At 31.0% G+C, this 19,898-nt stretch overlaps 1 long non-coding RNA gene across 1 annotated transcript in view; it reads left to right on the plus strand.

Annotated features, from left to right (window-relative positions):
• The first annotated feature begins 437 nt into the window (after nt 1-437).
• LOC128284028 (uncharacterized) overlaps nt 438-19,898 on the plus strand; it is a 48,683-nt gene continuing 29,222 nt past the window's right edge. Inside the window, exons 1-2 of the long non-coding RNA XR_008274325.1 lie at nt 438-645; nt 1,562-1,835. This is a non-coding gene — a long non-coding RNA (uncharacterized LOC128284028). The remainder of the gene's footprint in view (nt 646-1,561; nt 1,836-19,898) is intronic.

A 19,898-nucleotide genomic window follows, 5' to 3' on the forward strand; every position in this document is an offset into this window, starting at 1 on the left:
CGCCCCAATTTTCGGGAATCCTGTGAATGTTGGCATAGGTTTAATTATGTTAGTGGGCCTCTAGAAAGCCCAAGCTTAAGATAGAACCCGACAATTTTAGTTAATTTTTGTTCCATAAGAAAAAGGGGGTGAAATGATGAAATAGGACCTATGTGAAAATGTTTGAAAATGCTATAGGCTAAATTGAAGTGGCCAAATAAATAGGAGTGCAAAATAGGAGGATTTGCATGACAAACCTCCCATTTTACATGAAGTGGCCAACCATCATGTTGTTGTAGACAAAATGTACACTTGATATCCATAATTTATGGTACAAATTGATACAAATTGATAATAGGTTAGGTAAATGTTCCATGATAATGGGTTAGGTAAATGTTTCATGATAATAGGTTAGGTAAATGTTCCATGATAATGGGTTAGGTAAATGTTTCATGATAATGGGTTAGGTAAATGTTTCATGATAAGAATACCATGTCTTTTGTATTAAAGAATTAAATGGATGAAATATGAAGTTTTATTAAAAGAAAAAGGGGTGAAAAGAACAAAGTTTTGTCCATCTTTGTTCATCATAGCTGAAAGTTAGAGAAGAGAAAGGAGAGGAGAAAGCTCTTGAGTATTCGGTCATTAGGAGGAGGAAAATTGAAGGTAAGTTCTTGGTACCTTGCTTCTATTTTGAGGTTCATGAGTTCTTCTTGATTCTACCTTAACTCTTGAAGTATATTTTGATTTTTAGTTGTGTTGTGAGCATTTAGTCATGAATTAAAATGAAGGAAATGGTTGTTGTTTCATGTTCTTTTGATGAAAAATGGAAGATAGGTGAAGTTGAGCCAAACAAATGAACATGCATGTGCCTTAGATGCTAAAGGGAAAAATCGGCTAACATGTTGTACTTTAAAATGATGAAATGGAGATTATACTTAAGTAAAATCATAGATATGTGATGATTGATTGGTGATATACATGTTTAAATAACAAGCATGCAAGTTATGTGTGAAAGAGTGATTTGGTAATAAATCTGCTTGGGACAGCAGCAGTAATGTCACTTTGGAAAATCACCATAAATTGTGGGAGATGAGTTAGAAGCTGCATAAATTATGTAATTAAAGCTTAATGAGTCTAGTTTCAAATGGAATAAACTAGAATATATTTTGAATTCTGTAGAATGAGAAATTTGATTCGTAATGAAGAGTGGTCAGATTAGTCAAACAGTGAAACATGCGAAACTTTGAGAAAAATCTGGTATTGATTGGCCAAACCAAAAATTCTGAAAATTTTATGTATAGAAGATATATGAGTCTATTTTCAAGGAAAATTAACGGAACTTGATTTGGAGTTTCGTAGCTCCAGTTATAAATAATTTAGTGACTGTTGCTCAGGAAGACAGCTTGCAGTGAAATTATGATTATGTGGTAAACATTGACAAAAATTTGTTAATGAGTTGCTTTTTGATTTCTTATAAGCTTACTATGATCTGTAGGTGTGGTTGGCCGAATATTGTAAGGGGTTAATACGTAGTTTGTATTTGAATAGTTAGATTAACGTGTTAGTAATCCATTTGTAGGCGGTTCGTGTGTGGATCTCGTCAGCATATCGTCGCAAACAGGTGTGTAACTAACACCCTCTTTCTTAGTCTGGATCGGCAAAAGTCGAAAAGCCGAAATGCCGAAAACTGGTATTTTGTAGATTTACGAGTGTGCGAATGCTCGTAAGGTAAATCGATTAATGTTTTTGGTAAGCTGCAAAATTTGGACTGCAAAGTGTATGATTTCTGTACCCTCGATATTTTTGGGCTTAATGGGCCAAAATTGGAATGATGGGCCAACGGGCCCAATTCGGTAAGAACTCTCGGTACGTGATTCATCCAATTCGGTAAGAACTCTCGACGTGATTACGTTAGTACGTGAAAAGTAAGAATATGCATGAAAAACCCTAAAATAGATAAATTCTTGAAATACCTTTAAAAGTGAAAAATTTACAGTTTTACTCCTAGGAGATAAATTACCGAAATACCCCTAGGGTTAAATTGACTTAAATGCATGTTTGATCGTTGTTATTTTCTTGCATGCCATGTTCTTATTATCTAATGCATGGATGGGATATTGACGGAGGAAGTACTGAAAGTGGCTTGTCCACGATTGGAGGCTTTGCCTCAATTCTTGATAATCGAGCGACAATCTCAAGAAGCTGTGGAGTGTTAAATTTGGGTGGGTTGAGCTATTCCCCACATGGAGTGTATGGCTGGTACGGGTGGAGTGTAGTGGTTGGTGGGTTAAGTAGTCTCCCCAAATGGGCTTGCATATGTTTATTGATGTTGCATGTATTTTGAAATGGGCCTATGGGCCATACTGTTGTCTGAATAAGGGCTAAGGCTCGGTTTATTGTAATCGAAAAGGGCTCGGCCCAGATACCATCATTACTGAATGGGCTTAGGCCCAATAGGCTTGAGTGACTTGGGCTTTGAATGGGTTTTCCTTACACACTGAGTTTCCCCAAACTCACCCTTTTATTTTCATCCACGCAGAAATCCCCAACCATAGTGGGCTTGGAGTCGTGAGGGAATTTGAGTGGCCACCCGCTCGAAAGTTTGATTTTCTTCTGGTGAACTGGACATCCTTTTAATTACGTTTGAGGTTTTGGGCTTTTAAATGTAATAAGGCCGCTTGTTTATTTTTGGTGGTTTTTAATATGTATTACTAAGATAGGTAATACTTATTTTAACTGTTGAAATTGGATAGCTTTAGGGCGCGTTTTCAAAAACAACAGTTGATTTCAAAATAACACGACAACAAGCAAAGCTTCCGCAATGAAAGTATTTTCCAAAATTAATCACTTTTCCTAAAAATGACTTAATCGAACCGGTTTCCTAGAAATATCCATGACATTAAGGTGTGGCAATGGCAGTATGCATGTCTAGGATTGGATCCGAAGGAGCTTGGTATAGCAATCCGATGGACTCACCACCTCTTTTCCGGTTTCCTACGGTGCATGACTTCCATTCACTTTAACCCTTAATGAATTAATCTTTTGAACATCAAGTACGATTTTTCGGACTTAGAATGGAATTTTTTTAACGTTTTGATGTGGCATGCCGGATCCGGCCATAACTTCTGGGCCGGGTTTGGGGTGCTACAATAAAGGCTTTATGTTATTCTTATTCTGTTATCTAAGAGAAAGGTATATCTAGTGAAGTATAAGTTGGGTGAGTTACCTTCGTATGCATAGTATACCTAGTTTGTTTAAGCATTATGTTGGTTTGGTTCGTAATGTGAACTGGTTAAGAGCCATCTAGACTGTCTAGTCAAATATCAATCATATAGTATGCTCATTTATGTTTCTCTCGGAATATGTAGATCATTAAGAAGGACAAATTCTGGATAATTTTGACACTTGTTAAGTTCCAAGAAGAGAAGTTGGTTATATATATATATGGGTGAGAAACGTTTGTGAGGGAGTTTCTTCTTCCTTCAATATTATTCTCTGTTTCTGTAACACCCATTACCTGCTTCGGTCATCGAACCCGAGTAATAAGATGCTACGGACAAAAATAAAAAAAATTTCATCCAATTTATGATCCAAAAACTAAATTAAATATCATCAATTCACATCTAATTAAAATAATGATAATTTGCAATCCATATGAACCTAACTGTGAAATCCAGGCTTGAAATAGGGTTGAATTGTAAAATTTTAAAATTTCAAAGTTGGTATCGATATTTAATTGCTTGGTATCTATACCATATTGGTACTTTATTTGGTCCCAATACCAAATAATGATTTTGTTTGTTCTAAAATTGTTCATATGGTCAAGTATCTATACCTGTAACGCCCCTAACCCGAATCCGTCACCGGAATAGAGTTACGGAGCATTACTGGAGTTACCGATTCATTTATCAGATATTTCATTAATCCAATATCTTTTCTTTTCCACGTTTAAGTCTCGTATTCAAGTCATCCGAATCTTTATAAAGAGATTTGATCGTTGTTTTCATTTATTTCATGTTATAATACATTCAACTAATGCTATAAACAAAATTATCATTTTACCCCTAAACTTTTAATTAATGACGATTTCATCCTTAGGTTAAAATAAAATAAAATAATTACAATTTAATCCTTATTTCCAGCCGTTATTCTCACACAAATTGATAACAACCTATGAATTCTATAAAATGTCAGAATTTTCCATAATTTCAACACATTTCAATTTAATCCTTAAAACATGTTTTTTCCCGATCTTGAGCTAAATTAATAATTTCATTCAATTTTGTAATTTAAATAATAAAATAATCCATTTCATACAAATTGGTTATTTCTAACATTTTTTACAAAATTTCCCATAAAATTTTACTTTTATTCAATTTAGTCCATGAGCCTAAAACATACAAATTAGCCATGCTAGCTGAATATTCATACATATTTTCCTCCTCCTCTCCATTCCACATCCTTAATTTATATAACATGCAACAAGTAACATTATCAATAATTTCACTATTTACTTATGTATATTCAAAATTATCCATTTGCGTTATAGTCACTAAATTATTCATATCTTAAGCTACAGAACTCGAAATTAAGATCCATTAAGTTTTCTTGAAACTAGACATACTTATTTTATTACCATAAAATTTTCAGAATTTTTGGTTTAGCCAATAAGTACAGTTTATTCTTTAAAGTTGCCCCTGTTCTGCTGTCTGACAGTTCCGACCCTTCTTCACTAAGAATTAATTATCTCATCGTACGAGATTCGGATGATGTTCTCGCTTATTTCTATTGAAAGTAGACTCTTTAAGGATTTTAAAAATATAAATTTAATCCCTTAATTATTTTTCTCCAATTTTTGATGATTTTCCAAAGTCAGAACAGGGGAACCCGAAATCATTCTCACATTATCTCATAAAACTTATTATATCTCATGATTTACAGTTCCATTGCTTACATTGTTTCTTCTATAAGAAACTAGACTCGATAAAATTTAATTTCATATTTTATTCATCCTCTAATTAGATTTCTACAATTTTTGGAGATTTTTCAAAGTTAGACTATTGCTGCTGTCCAAAACTGTTTTAGTGCAAAATGTTGATTTTCATTTTGCCCCAAATTTCATAGTTCATACAATTCAGTCCTTACTTAATTAACCCCTCAATTAAACTAATTTTATCAATTAACACTTTTCCTAGACATTATAAGTTATTTCATAACTATTGAAATTCAGAATTTCCACATAAAACTCTAACTTCAAACTCGTTTACAATTTAGGTCCCAAACATTCACTTTCTATTCAATTCTTTCAATAAAATCAGCATATAAACAATTTAAAGCTCTAATTCTATATCAAATCATCATATGCTTCCAGCACATATTCATAGAAACTTTCAATTTCTTTCATAGAATCAAGAACTAATGAGTTCAACAAATGGACCTAGTTGTAAAAGTCACAAAAACACAAAAATTTCAAGAAATAATCAAGAATTGAACTTACTTGCAGTAAAAATATGAAAAACCAGCTTAAGGGAACTCTTCCATGGTGTTTTTGTTGATGAGAATGCAGAAAAATAAAGAGAAATCTAGATAATTCCACTTTAGTCCTAGCTTTATTAAGTAAATTTTGCAATTTTCCAATTTTTCCCTTATTTTCTTGGTGATTTCATGCTCTTTCCGTCCAGCCCAAATAGACCTTGGGTCTATTTGCCTTTTAAACCCTCTTTCTTTTATCATTTAAGCTATTTAATCATTTTCCAGAATTTTGCATTTGATACAATTTAGTCTTTTTTGTTCAATTAGCTATCAGTCCTTTAAAATTTCTTGACGAAAATTTAATACTAACTTATTAACACTCCATAAATATTTATAAAAATATTTATGGCTCGATTTAAAATTCCCGAGGTCTCGATACCTCGTTTTCAATTCTAATTATTTTAATATATATATTTTTTGTACATTTCACTATTTTAAAATTTTTCCTAACTTCACATTTAACTTATACTCACTAAATTAATAATATTTCCTACTCATTTGTTGGATTTAGTGATCTCGAATCACTGTTTCGACACCACTGAAAATTAGGCTGTTACAATACCAATTGCCAAAATATCGATACCTAAGCCTAAAATCACCTAAGCTCAAATGGTATCTCATAAACACAATTATAAACATAAAAATCATCAATTTAAGAGTTACCTATTCAATTCCAACATACCAAAAATATCATTTTAATAATTAACCTAATACCTAACCAATATGCATTCAAGGCACCTCAACAAGTTCAACCAAACATATGCTATTATACCATTTTTAATACCTAATGAACTTCAATCACAAATCATACACCAAACTTACCATTCGATACAAGATCAACAATAACATATTATTCATCACTTTCAACTAAATACCAATTAACCACATCACCTAACATAATATCATATCAACATTTATACCATGAATCTCATAAACCTTATTATTTTAGCAAGACATTAACAACATAACCTTTCTCATCACATACTTAAACATTATATAAATAGTCTCCAATTACCACAAAATAAAAAAAGATCATTATAGCCATAATACACCCTAGGTACATCCCAAGACCAAAATGAACACATCACCAATGCTTGAGTTCGGGATTACTATTGGATGTTTATTCGATGATCAAAACGTAAAGTACCTAACCTACGCATAGAAAACAAAATCGTACGTGGAGTAAAATCAGTGGTATTTTCTATAATCCGAACACTAAATCATAAGGTAGTACATTCAAATGCATAAGTTAGAAGTAATGGATGATATGCAAATTAACATGTAATTCCCACTTCTTTATAGCTTTTATTGACCAAACAAACAAAAGTACTAATATGTAGCATTTCACTACTATTTCACATTCAGTGAATCATCAAACTTTTATATCCTTTTTCATCTCAATTTATAATAGTCAATTTCTCAAATCAACAACATAAATTCATCAACCAATCATCAATTCACATATGTAATAGTATAACTCATCACAATTGAATTCAATTGCATAATTGTAATATTATATCATATTTTCAAAACTACTTAATTTAATCCTTATCACCAACTACTAATTCAAATAGATTCAATTCAACTCGTTCTATTTTTTCCAACTTACCTTTTGTTATTAACATGCAGCGTAGTTCGTAAATGCATCAATTGAAAAAAATTCGAGTTTTAGAAATACAAACCATAAGGGTTATAGAATCTACCATTAAAATAAGTGAAATTTTAGGTTTGCGGTAACATGCAAGCCGTGGCTCTCCTTTCCCTCTCATAAGACTAAGAGAAAATGAAGAAACTATATGTTGAAAACTAATGTTGCCTTCCTTCGATTGATGAAGATGAAAAGGGAATATCATTTTTTTCTCTTCCATTCCATTACCATCTTTTTCTTGTAATTACTAAAATTCATTTTATAATCAAATTTTAACTAATGTTTTAATATAAATATACGTAATTTCAATTCCTCAATCATTCATCTTAAAAACTAAGGGTATTTTACTATATAAGTCCCTTTCATGAGTCCTAATTAAAAAGTCCTAATTAAAAACTAAGTTGTTATAGTTTTTTTTTCTAAAATCTAAATATTATCTCTTCCTCATTAAGCTGGAAGCTAAAGTTCTTGATTTAATCAGTGGTTGTTCTACCTCCTGGTAAGTATTATAGCTCTACATGTTAAGTTTTTAAAGAAGTAAATATGTTAAGAGCTATAGGAACTGTAGACACTCAATTTTGCCCGGCCCATTTCAGTATTTAAAATAATAAACCCAAAAAAAAACGAAGTCCAAGTTCAGTCCAGAATTACAAATATAATTTGGCCCGATCGGAATGGCCCATTACTTGAAAAGATTTAAGGTCCATCTACAAGCTTGACTCATATGGAAATATAATCTTCAATGATATGTAATCTTAGATATGATACAATCTTAAATATGATTGCAATCTTAGATATGATACAATCTTAAATATGATTGCAATCTTAGGTATGATACAATCTTAGATATGATTGCAATCTTAGATATGATATACAATCTTAGAAGATATGATTTTGTAATCTTGGAGATTTAATTTGTAGATATCCTTTAATCTTAACCGTTGATGTAATTGATCTGTACCGTTGGATTTGGGGAGGCTCAACTATAAATAGAGGCCTCTCCCTTCATTGTAAATCACTTGAGTTTTGGGAAGCAATAAGAATTCTTGAGAGCATTCACTCAAATTTCTCTCCCTCTTGCGTTCTTACTCTCTCTGGTTTGTTCTTATTTTATTCTTCATCTATCTTAGTTTCTCAACCTTTTTTAATCTCACCCCTTTTTTATATACTTTTAAACTTATTTTTAATTTATTATATATATTATTTATTATATTATTTATATTTTCAAAATTTGTAAATTATTATTATATATTATATTTTAACTTATATATCTTATATATTTATTTATTTATATTATACATTATTTTAAAACTTACATTTTTATATTATATATTATAAATTATTTCATTTATTATTATTTTATATACTATCATATATTATCTATTTTAAAATTCACTATTAAATATTATATTTTTATGTATTATTAAATGTTTATATTATTTGATATAATACAATATCATATTTTTTATTATTTTATCTTAAAATTAAAGTTTATCTATAATATATTATTATCACCCATTTCTAAATTGTATTTTAATTATATACACATATATCCAAATTACTCACTTTATTTTATTAAACCTTTTTATATTTTTTATATTATAAATTGTCCATGTATTAAATGCTATTTTCATGATTTTATAAAGTGTTGATTGTTTGATAACATATGTTACTATATTATTATTATTATTATTATTATTATTATTATTATTATTATTATTATATATTATTGTATTTGTTTGTCTTGTTTTGTTTTTATACAATCATACATCATGCATCATTTTCTCGTTTATTAATATGTTTAAATATATGTTGAATTATATGTTTATATATTTTATCTATTCTTCTTTAATATATGTTGTTTTTTATGTATATTTTACTTATTTAAAATTTTCCATATTTTATATTTCTTATATATATATATATATTAATTAATGTATGACATTTATGTTATTGTTATTATGCTTTTATTTACCTATTTCTATAATATGTTATCTTGTATGTTATGTTTTATTATGTTAATGTGCTCCTTCATGCATCGTTTTAAAAGCGAGACTTCAAAGTTTTCAAAATAAAAAGGCAATGCTAGGTGTTTGGAAGCTTCGAAAAAGTAGTGCCCTAACTTATTGGGTTGCAACTTTTCTCGTGGAGTTCGAATAGTCAAGTACCCTTCTAATTTTTTTTAAGGTTTTCAAAATATGAGCAACTGTCTTGGAATTTCAAAGCGTTGTGTCCTAACTTATTGGATGTGGCATTTTGTCGTTTCGAGATAGGGATTTCAAAAAGGGGGGCTAACTTAGTGTCAATATTTTGATACGAATGAATCTCAATTTTCAAAATCAAAATATTCTAAAGAGGATTGCATCTTAAAATTTTTGAATTTCCGACATTAAAGACACTTGATAATCAATTAGGTACCAATTTTGGGCGTTACGAGGGTGCTAACCCTTCCTCGTACGTAACCGACTCCCGAACCCATTTTCTGATTTCGTAGACCAAAACTAATGATTTTAAAACAAAACATTTTATAAGGTGATCCAATCACACCTAAAAAGATTGGTGGCGACTCCCGTTTTCATTTTTCTTAAAGTCGATTCCCATTTTCCAAAACTCGATTTGAAAATGGTTTCGACAGGAACAATAACTATAAATGCAAGATCTTTCATGGAGGTTATATATGTTTAAGATGTTCGCAAATTGTATGAAAATGGGTTTTAAATGGTGAATTTGTATTCTTTAAGTAATGGTTGCTGCTGGGTCGAGATGGATGTCCAAGTCTGGAGCTTCAAGCTACAGTTTAGGTGAGTAATAGTTTAGTCTTTGTTTTGATTCCTACATGTTAATTATTCAAGTAAATGCACATATATAATGATAAAACCTCAAGTAATGAGTAAGTTTGTGAAGTATAGTAAATATGTTATATGTGTATAATAAAGTTATGTATGAAGTACTATATGAATAAAAAATGATTGGTAAGTATGCAAGTAAGATTTGATATAAGGAATGTATGAATCGATCAGCTATGCGTGAACAAATCTATGTAACTTCTGGATAAAATGACTCTTTTGATGCCTCTGGTAGGACAGGTATATTGCTAACTAGTCTGGTAGATTATAACATGAAAATAAGTGTAAGACTATATGGTTAAGACCCATGGCAATGAATGTTATGAAAACACTCATGGTGTAGCCTCTAGTAGGACGAAGACTGGACTGAAAGATCATGACATGAAAGTGTGGAAGCCTATGTGACTGAGACCCATGGCATAATATGATATAATGATATGAATGTTCATGGTGAAGCCTTCGATAATATGTTATCAAACTGGCAAATCATGACATGAATTTAAGTATAAATCCATAAGGGAGAAATTCATGGTACCTTCTGCAAAAGTCTGTTGGGACTGCAAACACGTGATTCTATATGTTTCCCTAGTGGCGTATTTTGTTTGGCCCTTGTGGCGTACTTTGTTTGGCCCTTGTGGTGAATTATGTATGGTCTTTATAATAGGTTCTAGGTATGTTCTGAGTATCCTATGTTAAGTAGCTTTATGATAAGGATATCATTAGTCTAAAGTACTTTGGTTTGATTAGTTTATGATATAATGGAATGAGTTTTAATGGAAGTATAAATTTGTATATCCACTATAGTAATCCACTAGTATGGAAATGGGAGAATTCGTAACTATGAAATATATCCGTATACGATGATATGAGAATGTTTGCATTAATGTAAGAGTTAGATTTTGAGTTATCTAGTATCTACCACATCTGAATAGCATCAGGTCTCAATTCCAGAATTTTATGATATTTGCGCTATTTGTTAATTTGGGTATTATCATGCTTTGTAGCAAGAGTTATGAAGAATTCTTTTTATTGATCTAATTAGTTCATTGTCGGTATGAGCTTGTGTTGGGTATTGAATTGAAACATGAATTGATTGGTAAACCGATTGTATTCAACTCAGTGTAGAAATCCGCCAAATGTGTAAGTATCCGCCTGTGAATAGTACTTATGATTAATTGTTCTGGAATAACTAAAAAAAGTTAAGAATGATACATTAAGTATGGTAAGTGGCACATATATATATATATATGTATGTATGTATGTATGTGTGCACGACGATTCAAAGGTATCAACCAAAGATAGATTTGGTAATCTAAATGTTCAAGATGAATAATTCAGCATGAAAGGTTTAAAGGTGAATTGTATTTCAAACTCAATAAGTTCGTGTAACTTATGTAGCAACCCGTTTTTCAATAAAATCGGAATAGTGGTTTTGAGACCATAAATCTGAAGTCAAAAAATTTATTTTAATATTATTTTGTGATCTTCAGCATGATAATGTTATAGTATAAAAGTTTCGTTAATAAATTTTAACGTTTACATGTTCGATTTGATGAAAAGGACTAAATCGCGTAACATGCAAAATTATGTTCTATTAGCTAAAGGTATTAAATAGCTGTAGAAATTTAAAGTGGACATCCTTATGTGGTAATTAGACCATTAAATGAGCTAGTGGATATGATGGGCTTGGCACTTATGAAATTTTTAAAGTTAGGTAAGGTAATTTGGTAATTAAAGGTTAAATTAATAAAAGAAATAAGTTATCATCTTTCTCCCATTTCCTTTGTGCTAGCTGAATATCACCATTGAAGAAGATAAAAATTTTGTTCAAGCTCTTCCTTTGCATGTAAGTGAAACTTTGTCCCATTTTTAGTGATTTTTATGTTTCCGGGATCATTGTAGCTTAACCTAGCTAGCCCGAGGACTAATTTGCAAAATGGTTGAATATCTAGGGTTTTACCATGAGTTTATATTAGTTTTTTGTGAAGTTTAATGGAAGAAAATGAATTATTTTTGTTAGATAAATAACTTTTGTTAAGTGAGTTTTGATAAATTTGTTAATTAGGGGTTAAATTGAAAAATGTGAAATATCATGGTGTAAATTGTGAATTAATGAAATGTGTGGGCTGATATAATCTAGAATAAAGTTCAGCTAGGCTTGGGTAGGGAGAAAATTGCATGAATTTCATTTTACAAGCCTAGGGACTAAATTGTAAAGAAGTCAAAAGTATAAGGGAAAAATGGTAATTTCTCCAAAACATGATTTTTGGATTGAATTGAATAGAATGAAGTTTAAATTAGTTAAATTTTATTATATAGATCAAGAAATGCAATGTACGGAATTAGATCGGGAAAAAGACAAAGTATTGGACTAACCGGTTGTTTTTCTTCTTACGTGTTTGAGGTAAGTTAGTATGTTTAATAAGAATTAAATTATATTTAATTTAAATGCTTTATTTTTATATTCTTGATGATACGACTGATCGCGTTATTTCGTGATAGGTTTTAAATATTTATAATTAATCATTCTTGAAGCTAACTATTATCGCGATGTAGGCAAGTGTACCTATCGAACAGTAGTATAGTTTTAGCAAGACCGGATTGTCGAACCCAAAGGAATTTTTATTATCTAGCCTAAGAATAAAGAGGTTTTGTTTTAACTAACTAATTATCTAAACTAAGAACTCACAGAAAGTAGAATTAAAGAATTGCTTTTGGGAAAATCGATTGATTGAGACAATACCTAAGGAAAAATCCACCTAGACTTTACTTGTTATTCTGGCTCCGAATCGGACGATTTATTCATTTAACTTGTTCCGTAGAGATCCTTAAGTTATGTTATTATCCCTATTCAAGACTAATAACGTCTAATCCCTAAGTTGAATAATTGAGACATTTCTCTAATTAACACCCTAAGGTTGCATTAACTCGATCTATGGATCCCCTTATTAGGTTTCACCCTAATTCTGCAAAATCTTGTCACCCTATGTCTAGGCGCGCAAACAAATCCAATTAATTATGACAAATGTTCTCTTAGACAGGGTCTATTCCTCCTCTGAATAAGAGTTTATCTTGAATCGATATCCTGGGATATCAAAACAAGAATTAAGAACACATAATTAAGAACTAGTTAAATATTTATCATACAATTCAGAAAATAATAACAAGATTCGTCTTAGGTTTCATTCCCCTTAGGTATTTAGGGGTTTTAGTTCATAACTAAATAAGAAACATCTCAGAATAATAAAGAATACAAAACATAAAGAAAACCCAAAACTCCTGAACGGGAAATTGAGGAGAGATCTTCAGTCTTGATGATGAATCCGGCTTCTGAGATGGATCAATCTGCTTCCTTGGAGTAATTCCTTCCTTCCTCCCCGTGTGTCCTCTTTTCTTCCTCCTCTAGGGTGCATTTATAGGCTTTGGAATGCCTAAGAGCCCTCAAAATTAGCCTTTTCCAAATTGGACTCGACTTGGGCTCGGTAGGGACATGCCCGTGTGACATGCCCGTGTGCGATTACTTCAGGCTGTGCTCGAGCCTGCCAAATTGACACGGCCGTGTGGTCTGCCCGTGTGAGGAGGTCTAGGCCGTATTGATTTTGTACTTTGGCCCATTTTCTCTGTTTTGGCTTGTTTCTCATTCCTTTCGCTCTCCTATGCTCTCCTAAGTATAAAATATGAAATTAAAGCATTAGGAGCATTGAATTCACCAATTCTAATGGGAAATCATCCATAAAATGCGTTAAACATGGGGTAAAAATATGTATAAATTACGGTTTATCAAATACCCCCACACTTAAGCATTTGCTTGTCCTCAAGCAAAATTCCCAACTCATAATCAAAATAAATTCTTCTCAATTTATAATTTCTATTGATAATATCTCAAAATAATTCATAGGTAATCATACATTGAGAATTCAACTAAAAGAACATAAAAGTTTCAAACATTCCAAGTTGAGTATTTAATCATGCAAAGGTAGGTGTTTCCCCTCATCTAAGTAATTACCTTTGATTTAGAATATCACAGAGTTTCACATCCTCACTAAAGATTCACTCAAATCACTCGAGGTGTTTAAGAACAATAATTGAAGCACTCAATAGTCAATAATGAAAAATTACTACCATAGGCTTCCATGAAAATCAAATCTCCACCATTATAAATTGAGATGATACATCAATCAACAGGTCTGTAGAGGGTTGTAATGAGGCTTGGTTAGGGGGTGTGGTCACAAGCTGAAAGAAAGGGTTAAAATCGAGATTGAATTGAAAAATCACTTAACTAGAAAAAGATTTAATATCACAAGTGTACAACAAAGCTTCTTCTCAGAGTATGGATTTAAGATACTGAAGCTTACAAACAAAAGATCACTACTAATATGTGGACATTTTTTTTTATATCAAGTTAAATAACATAGACTAACTATTAAGAACAAGACATAGCTAAGCAATTTATTCAAATCAAATCTCGACAAAAATAGGGATCAAATTAATTTAGGGGATTTCAACACTAATAGGTTAAGGGTTAATATGAAGGGTAATACAAGAAATGGCTTGTTAGCTCAACGGGGTTTACCAAGGTTTAATCGTGGAGGTAGGCTTTTCATGGCATGAGTGGGTTAATCCTAAGTGCCTTTCTCATTTTGACATATCAAATCAAATAGTGTGGTCTTGACATGCTAACAATTCAATACTGACGCACTTAAAGCAATAATAAAAGTGAGCATGAAAGAATTAATAGATGCTCAAAAGGCTCAAAAATCTCACAAAAATTATGGCTTTTTGATGTTTAAAACTTGTGAATTCCAACTCAAAGTAATACCTAAACTTTAGGGAAACAACCTAAAATTTTAAATTCTTAAAAATCAACTTATCATACCCGATTCTCTAATGTCTTAAGGTTTAAACAATCAATGCAAAAATGTCTATGTTTTAATTCAAGATATATCAATAAAAATCATAAATCAATTAAAATTTATCCTGAATATGATATGAAAGCTTTTCAAAAGAACAAGGCAGTCATTCAGGGATTTCTCTAATAATGAAATGAATCCCCCCCACACTTAAGATGTACATTGCCCTCAATGTACAAAAATAGATATAAAAATATAAAAATAAGATAGGGAGAGAAGTGAAACTTCCTGTATGATGAATTCCTCGAACTGGAGTTTTGGAGAGTAATCGGTGCGAGAGTGGAGGAGGATACTCCGGCGGTGGTAGAGGTTCATTAGTCCATAAGTCCTGCGCCAAAGAATATTATATCTAGTGGTAGCTATGGTCGTGGTCGATCAGGACATGGTAGTCGTGGAGAACCTTTTCCGGTGGAGTTTTTAGTTCCTATGTGATGATGAGCTTAAGAGCTCTATATAACTGTGATAAAATCAAGAACTTTTTAGGGGATATTAGGAAGAATAATTACTCATAAAGAAATAACCGAAATTGATAATTAAAAATAAAATTCTAAAATCTAATAAAAATAAAAAGTAGTTTTAATAAAAATTAAAAACATAAACTAATAAATAAATATTTTTAAACATCTTCATCACTGGATGGTTCGCGAGGTGGGACTGGCGGTGAGATGTGTAGGTGCTGACAAATCTGCTGTAAAGTAGCATCAATGTTATCAAATCGTTGAAAACATTGCTGCTCGAATCGAGTGAGGCACTCAGAGATGTCAGCATATGAAGCCGCCGCATGAACTAGACGAGAGGGTGGTGGTGGCTGATACGGTGGGTCCTCGTGCTGTGGAGGGACATCATCAGGAATGTCCTCGTAGGCCTCCTCCTCGGTTGATTGGGCGAGACGATATTGAGGAGGGTAGGTTTGTAACACCCCCTACCCATATCCATTGCCAGAATAGGGTATGATGCATTATCGGAGTTTACTGAACATTTTCAGATAATTTCTAAGTCATTTATTATTAATATTTTCAAAATAATCATAACGTCTCTCTACTGGGCCCTCGAAGCCCAAAACATACATTAGAAATCAACCGAAATAAAATCGAGATCATAGAAAAAAATTTCGCAAAATCTTAAATTATATTTTTATCTAAGTATTTACCATTTCAATGCTCCTTATAATTAAACATGTTACCATTCAGTCAATAGCTTGATACTTGTCTAAACGTCAAACAACAACATTGTTAGTATTCTTGCACATATTTCATATAAATTCAACATTGATATACCTATTTTCTCAACATATCACACTTGAGTTTAATAATAGTCTCAACTGACATAATTTCCTTGTATTAACATATCAAAGATAATTATATATGTACATGTCACAAAATATATTATTCTCTTACTGTTTCTTCATAAGTATATATTATTCATTTCGTTATATCAATAGTTCATGCACCATCATTTCCTTATATTCTATGTATATTTATTTCGGTAATAGTTCGTATTAAACTCAACATAAATTAAATTCCATGTACCTATACTTATTTCATTTATCTATCTTCTTAATTATTTCATACAACTATTTTGTACATATATTTCCATATGACCAATTCCTGTAAACATTTCACACAACCATTTTGTATAACCAATTCATATAACCATTTGTCATCTGGTACATATTACCTGAATATTAGTTGATCAACAGATATCTTGGCGTTTCTCTTCCACAATCTTGTTTATCTTCGACATGATGCCATAGTATCTTTCAACTATGGTCTTACTCATTTTCTGTCATATTGCCATGGTATCTTTCCACCATGGTCTTATTCATTTTATGTGACGTTGCCATGGTATCTTTCAACCATGGTCTTACACATTTCATATCAGGTTGCCATGGTATCTTTCAACCATGGTCTTACACATTTCATTTCAGAGAGCACATTCTCGCGAACCTCATCCTTACAGTAGGATTACCAGTCCAGGCTAAATCCTCTGTAATATAAACTCATAGAGTATTGTCGGGATTACCAGTCCAGGCTAAATCCCCTACAACGACAATTACTCTAATGAGCTTGGATCTGAATTACCAATCCAGGCTAAATTCAGACCCTAATTCGGATTACCCATCCGGGCTAAAACCATTTTACACATATTCTTCGGGAGGGCTATATCAAGATAGGATCACCCATCCGGGCTAGATCCTTTTTACCGTCTAGAGCTATTTAACTGAGAGCTCATAAAAAGCCATATCAGGAAGCTAATTCGGGCTATAACGGGAAACTCAATAGAGCCGAAATCAGGTAGTTCACAAAGAACCATATCGTGAAGCTCATGAAGAGCCTATCGGGAAGCTCTGAATAGCCATATATCGGGAAGTTCAAGCGAGAACTATCGGGAGGCTCACAAAGAGCCTATCGGGAAGCTCACGAAGAGTTGTATTTCGGGACGCTCTTAAGAGCTACGGTGTGTCCACAACACATGTGGATCACAACCTATCGGGATGCTCTGAAGAGCTATAAAGGGAAGCTTGCAAGAATCATATAACGGGGAGCTCGAGAGGGCTAATATCGGGACGCTCTTTCGAGCTATGGTGTGTCTGCAACATATGCAGAACTACAACCAATTCGAGAAACTTACATCCATCGATTTTCCTTTGTTCAATGGGATGTATCATTTTATCGGGCATTATCAAATATATCCATATCAATTTCATATGCATGACAAAAATACAATTCACAAGTATGATATTTAATTCAAGCTTATAATTATGCATAATTCTGTTACACGAACTTACCTGACTAAATTACAAAAATACTAAAATTCAGGGGCATTTTGATAATTTTTTTTCATTTTCCTCGATTTTTCACCCGATCTTAAATTGACAATTTCATTCAATTTATTAATTTAGATTATAAAACAATTCATTCTCTTCAATCTGGTCATTTTTGACATTTTTACAAAATTGCCCCTGAAGTTTTACTTTTATTCAATTTAGTCCTTAAGCCTAGAACATACAAATTAGCCATGCTAGCTAAATATTCATATATATTTTCCTCCTCCTCCTCTCCATTCCACATCCTTAAAGTTTATAACGCACTTGTAAGTAACATCATCTATAATTTTTATTATTTATTTTTATGAATATTTAAGCTGTCCATCTGTGTCATAGTCACTAAATTATTTATATCTGGAGCCATAGAAGTCAAAATTAATATCTGCTAATTTTTCCTGAAACTAGACTCATATATCTTCTTACCATTCATAATTTTTGGTTTAGCCAATAAGTACAGTTTATTCTTTAAATTTACCCCTGTTCTGCTGTCTGAAAGTTCTGACCCTTCTTCACTAAAATTAATTATCTCCTTGTACAAAATTCAAATGATATTCCCATTTATTTCTCTTGAAACCACACTCATTCAGGATTCTAAACATATAAATTTATGCCCCTAAATAATCCAATTTTTTTATGATTTTCCAAAGTCAGAACAGGGGAACCCGAATTCATTCTAACCTTGTTTCACAAAATTCATCATATCTCATGATTTACAAATCCATTGTTTACATCGTTTCTTCTATGAGAAATTAGATTCAATAAGATTTAATTTCATATTTTTTTAATCTTCTAATTCGATTTCTACAATTTATGGTGATTTTTCAAAGTTAGCCTACTGCTGCTGTCCAATATTGTTTTAGTGCAAGTTATTTATTACCATTCTTTCCCCGAACTTTAATAAATAACAATTCCGTCCCTACTCAATTAGCCTCTCAATTGAGCTTATTTTTCTCAATTAACACTTTATTCTATCACCTTAAACTACTTTACAACTTTTGGAAATCATAATTTCGGCACTAGACTTTAATTCCAAACATTTTCACAATTAGGTCCTAAAATCAATTTCCGTCAATTTTACTTAATAAAATTATCTTATATCAAAATTAAAGCTTCAATACTATGTTTATTCATCATATGCTTCCAGCACTCATCCATAATAACTTTAAAAATTAGCCTTTCAACATAAAACTTATGAATTACTTTACAATTCAATCCTTATTTCATTTCTAACTTGAATTTCTATCAATTAAACCCTTATTTCATCATTTTACTTAACATGAACATTATCTAGAAATCTAATAACTTTCAAAATATCAACTTAATTTTATCAAAATCTTGTTCCAAAGCTTCTAAAACAGCAAAATTAAGTAAAAAAAGGCTAAATTGACTTACCTATTAAACTTCCAAGCTTCACACCTTCAATTTTCCCTTTTCTTCTTTCTTTTCTCTTTTTCTTTCTTTCCTTCCCCTGCTCTCTGTTTCGTTTGCTTTGTTTCTTCCTTTCTATTCTCTTTCTTTTTTATATATATATATATGCACACATGTATTTATACTTAAATAGTAAGTATTATTTATTTATTCATGTGTATATTATTAGTACATTTGTATCCATTTATAACCATACATTCGTCATTATTTAATATATTTATCATATAAAATATTATAATATAATTATTTAATTAATAAATATCTTTTATAAAATAATAAATATCTATTTAATATCTAATACATGTTTTACAAATGTATGTATTTTATCCATACACTTGTATATTTTATTTACTATACATTTATCTTTGTACTAATTTATTTATCATATAAATATCTTATAATATAATTATAATAAATTAATTTAATATCATTTATTAATAAATATATATATTTTATAATTTGAAATCTAAGTAAAAATCTTAGATTTTTACTTTATATGTCACTCACTTATGTTAAATGGCTTAATTGCCATTTTGGTCCTTTTATTTTCTTTTAATCTATAATTAAACTTTCACACTTTATTCAATTTAATCCTTTTATCAATTATCCTTAATTAAGCTAAATTCACTTAATTAAACTCTAATTAATCATTCAATTAACTTTTTTAAATATTTTTGATAATTATTTACGGATCTATTTTTCAGTAACGGAGACTCAAAAATACA

The sequence above is a fragment of the Gossypium arboreum genome, chromosome 11 (assembly GCF_025698485.1).
Source record: "Gossypium arboreum isolate Shixiya-1 chromosome 11, ASM2569848v2, whole genome shotgun sequence".
Lineage (NCBI taxonomy): Eukaryota > Viridiplantae > Streptophyta > Magnoliopsida > Malvales > Malvaceae > Gossypium > Gossypium arboreum.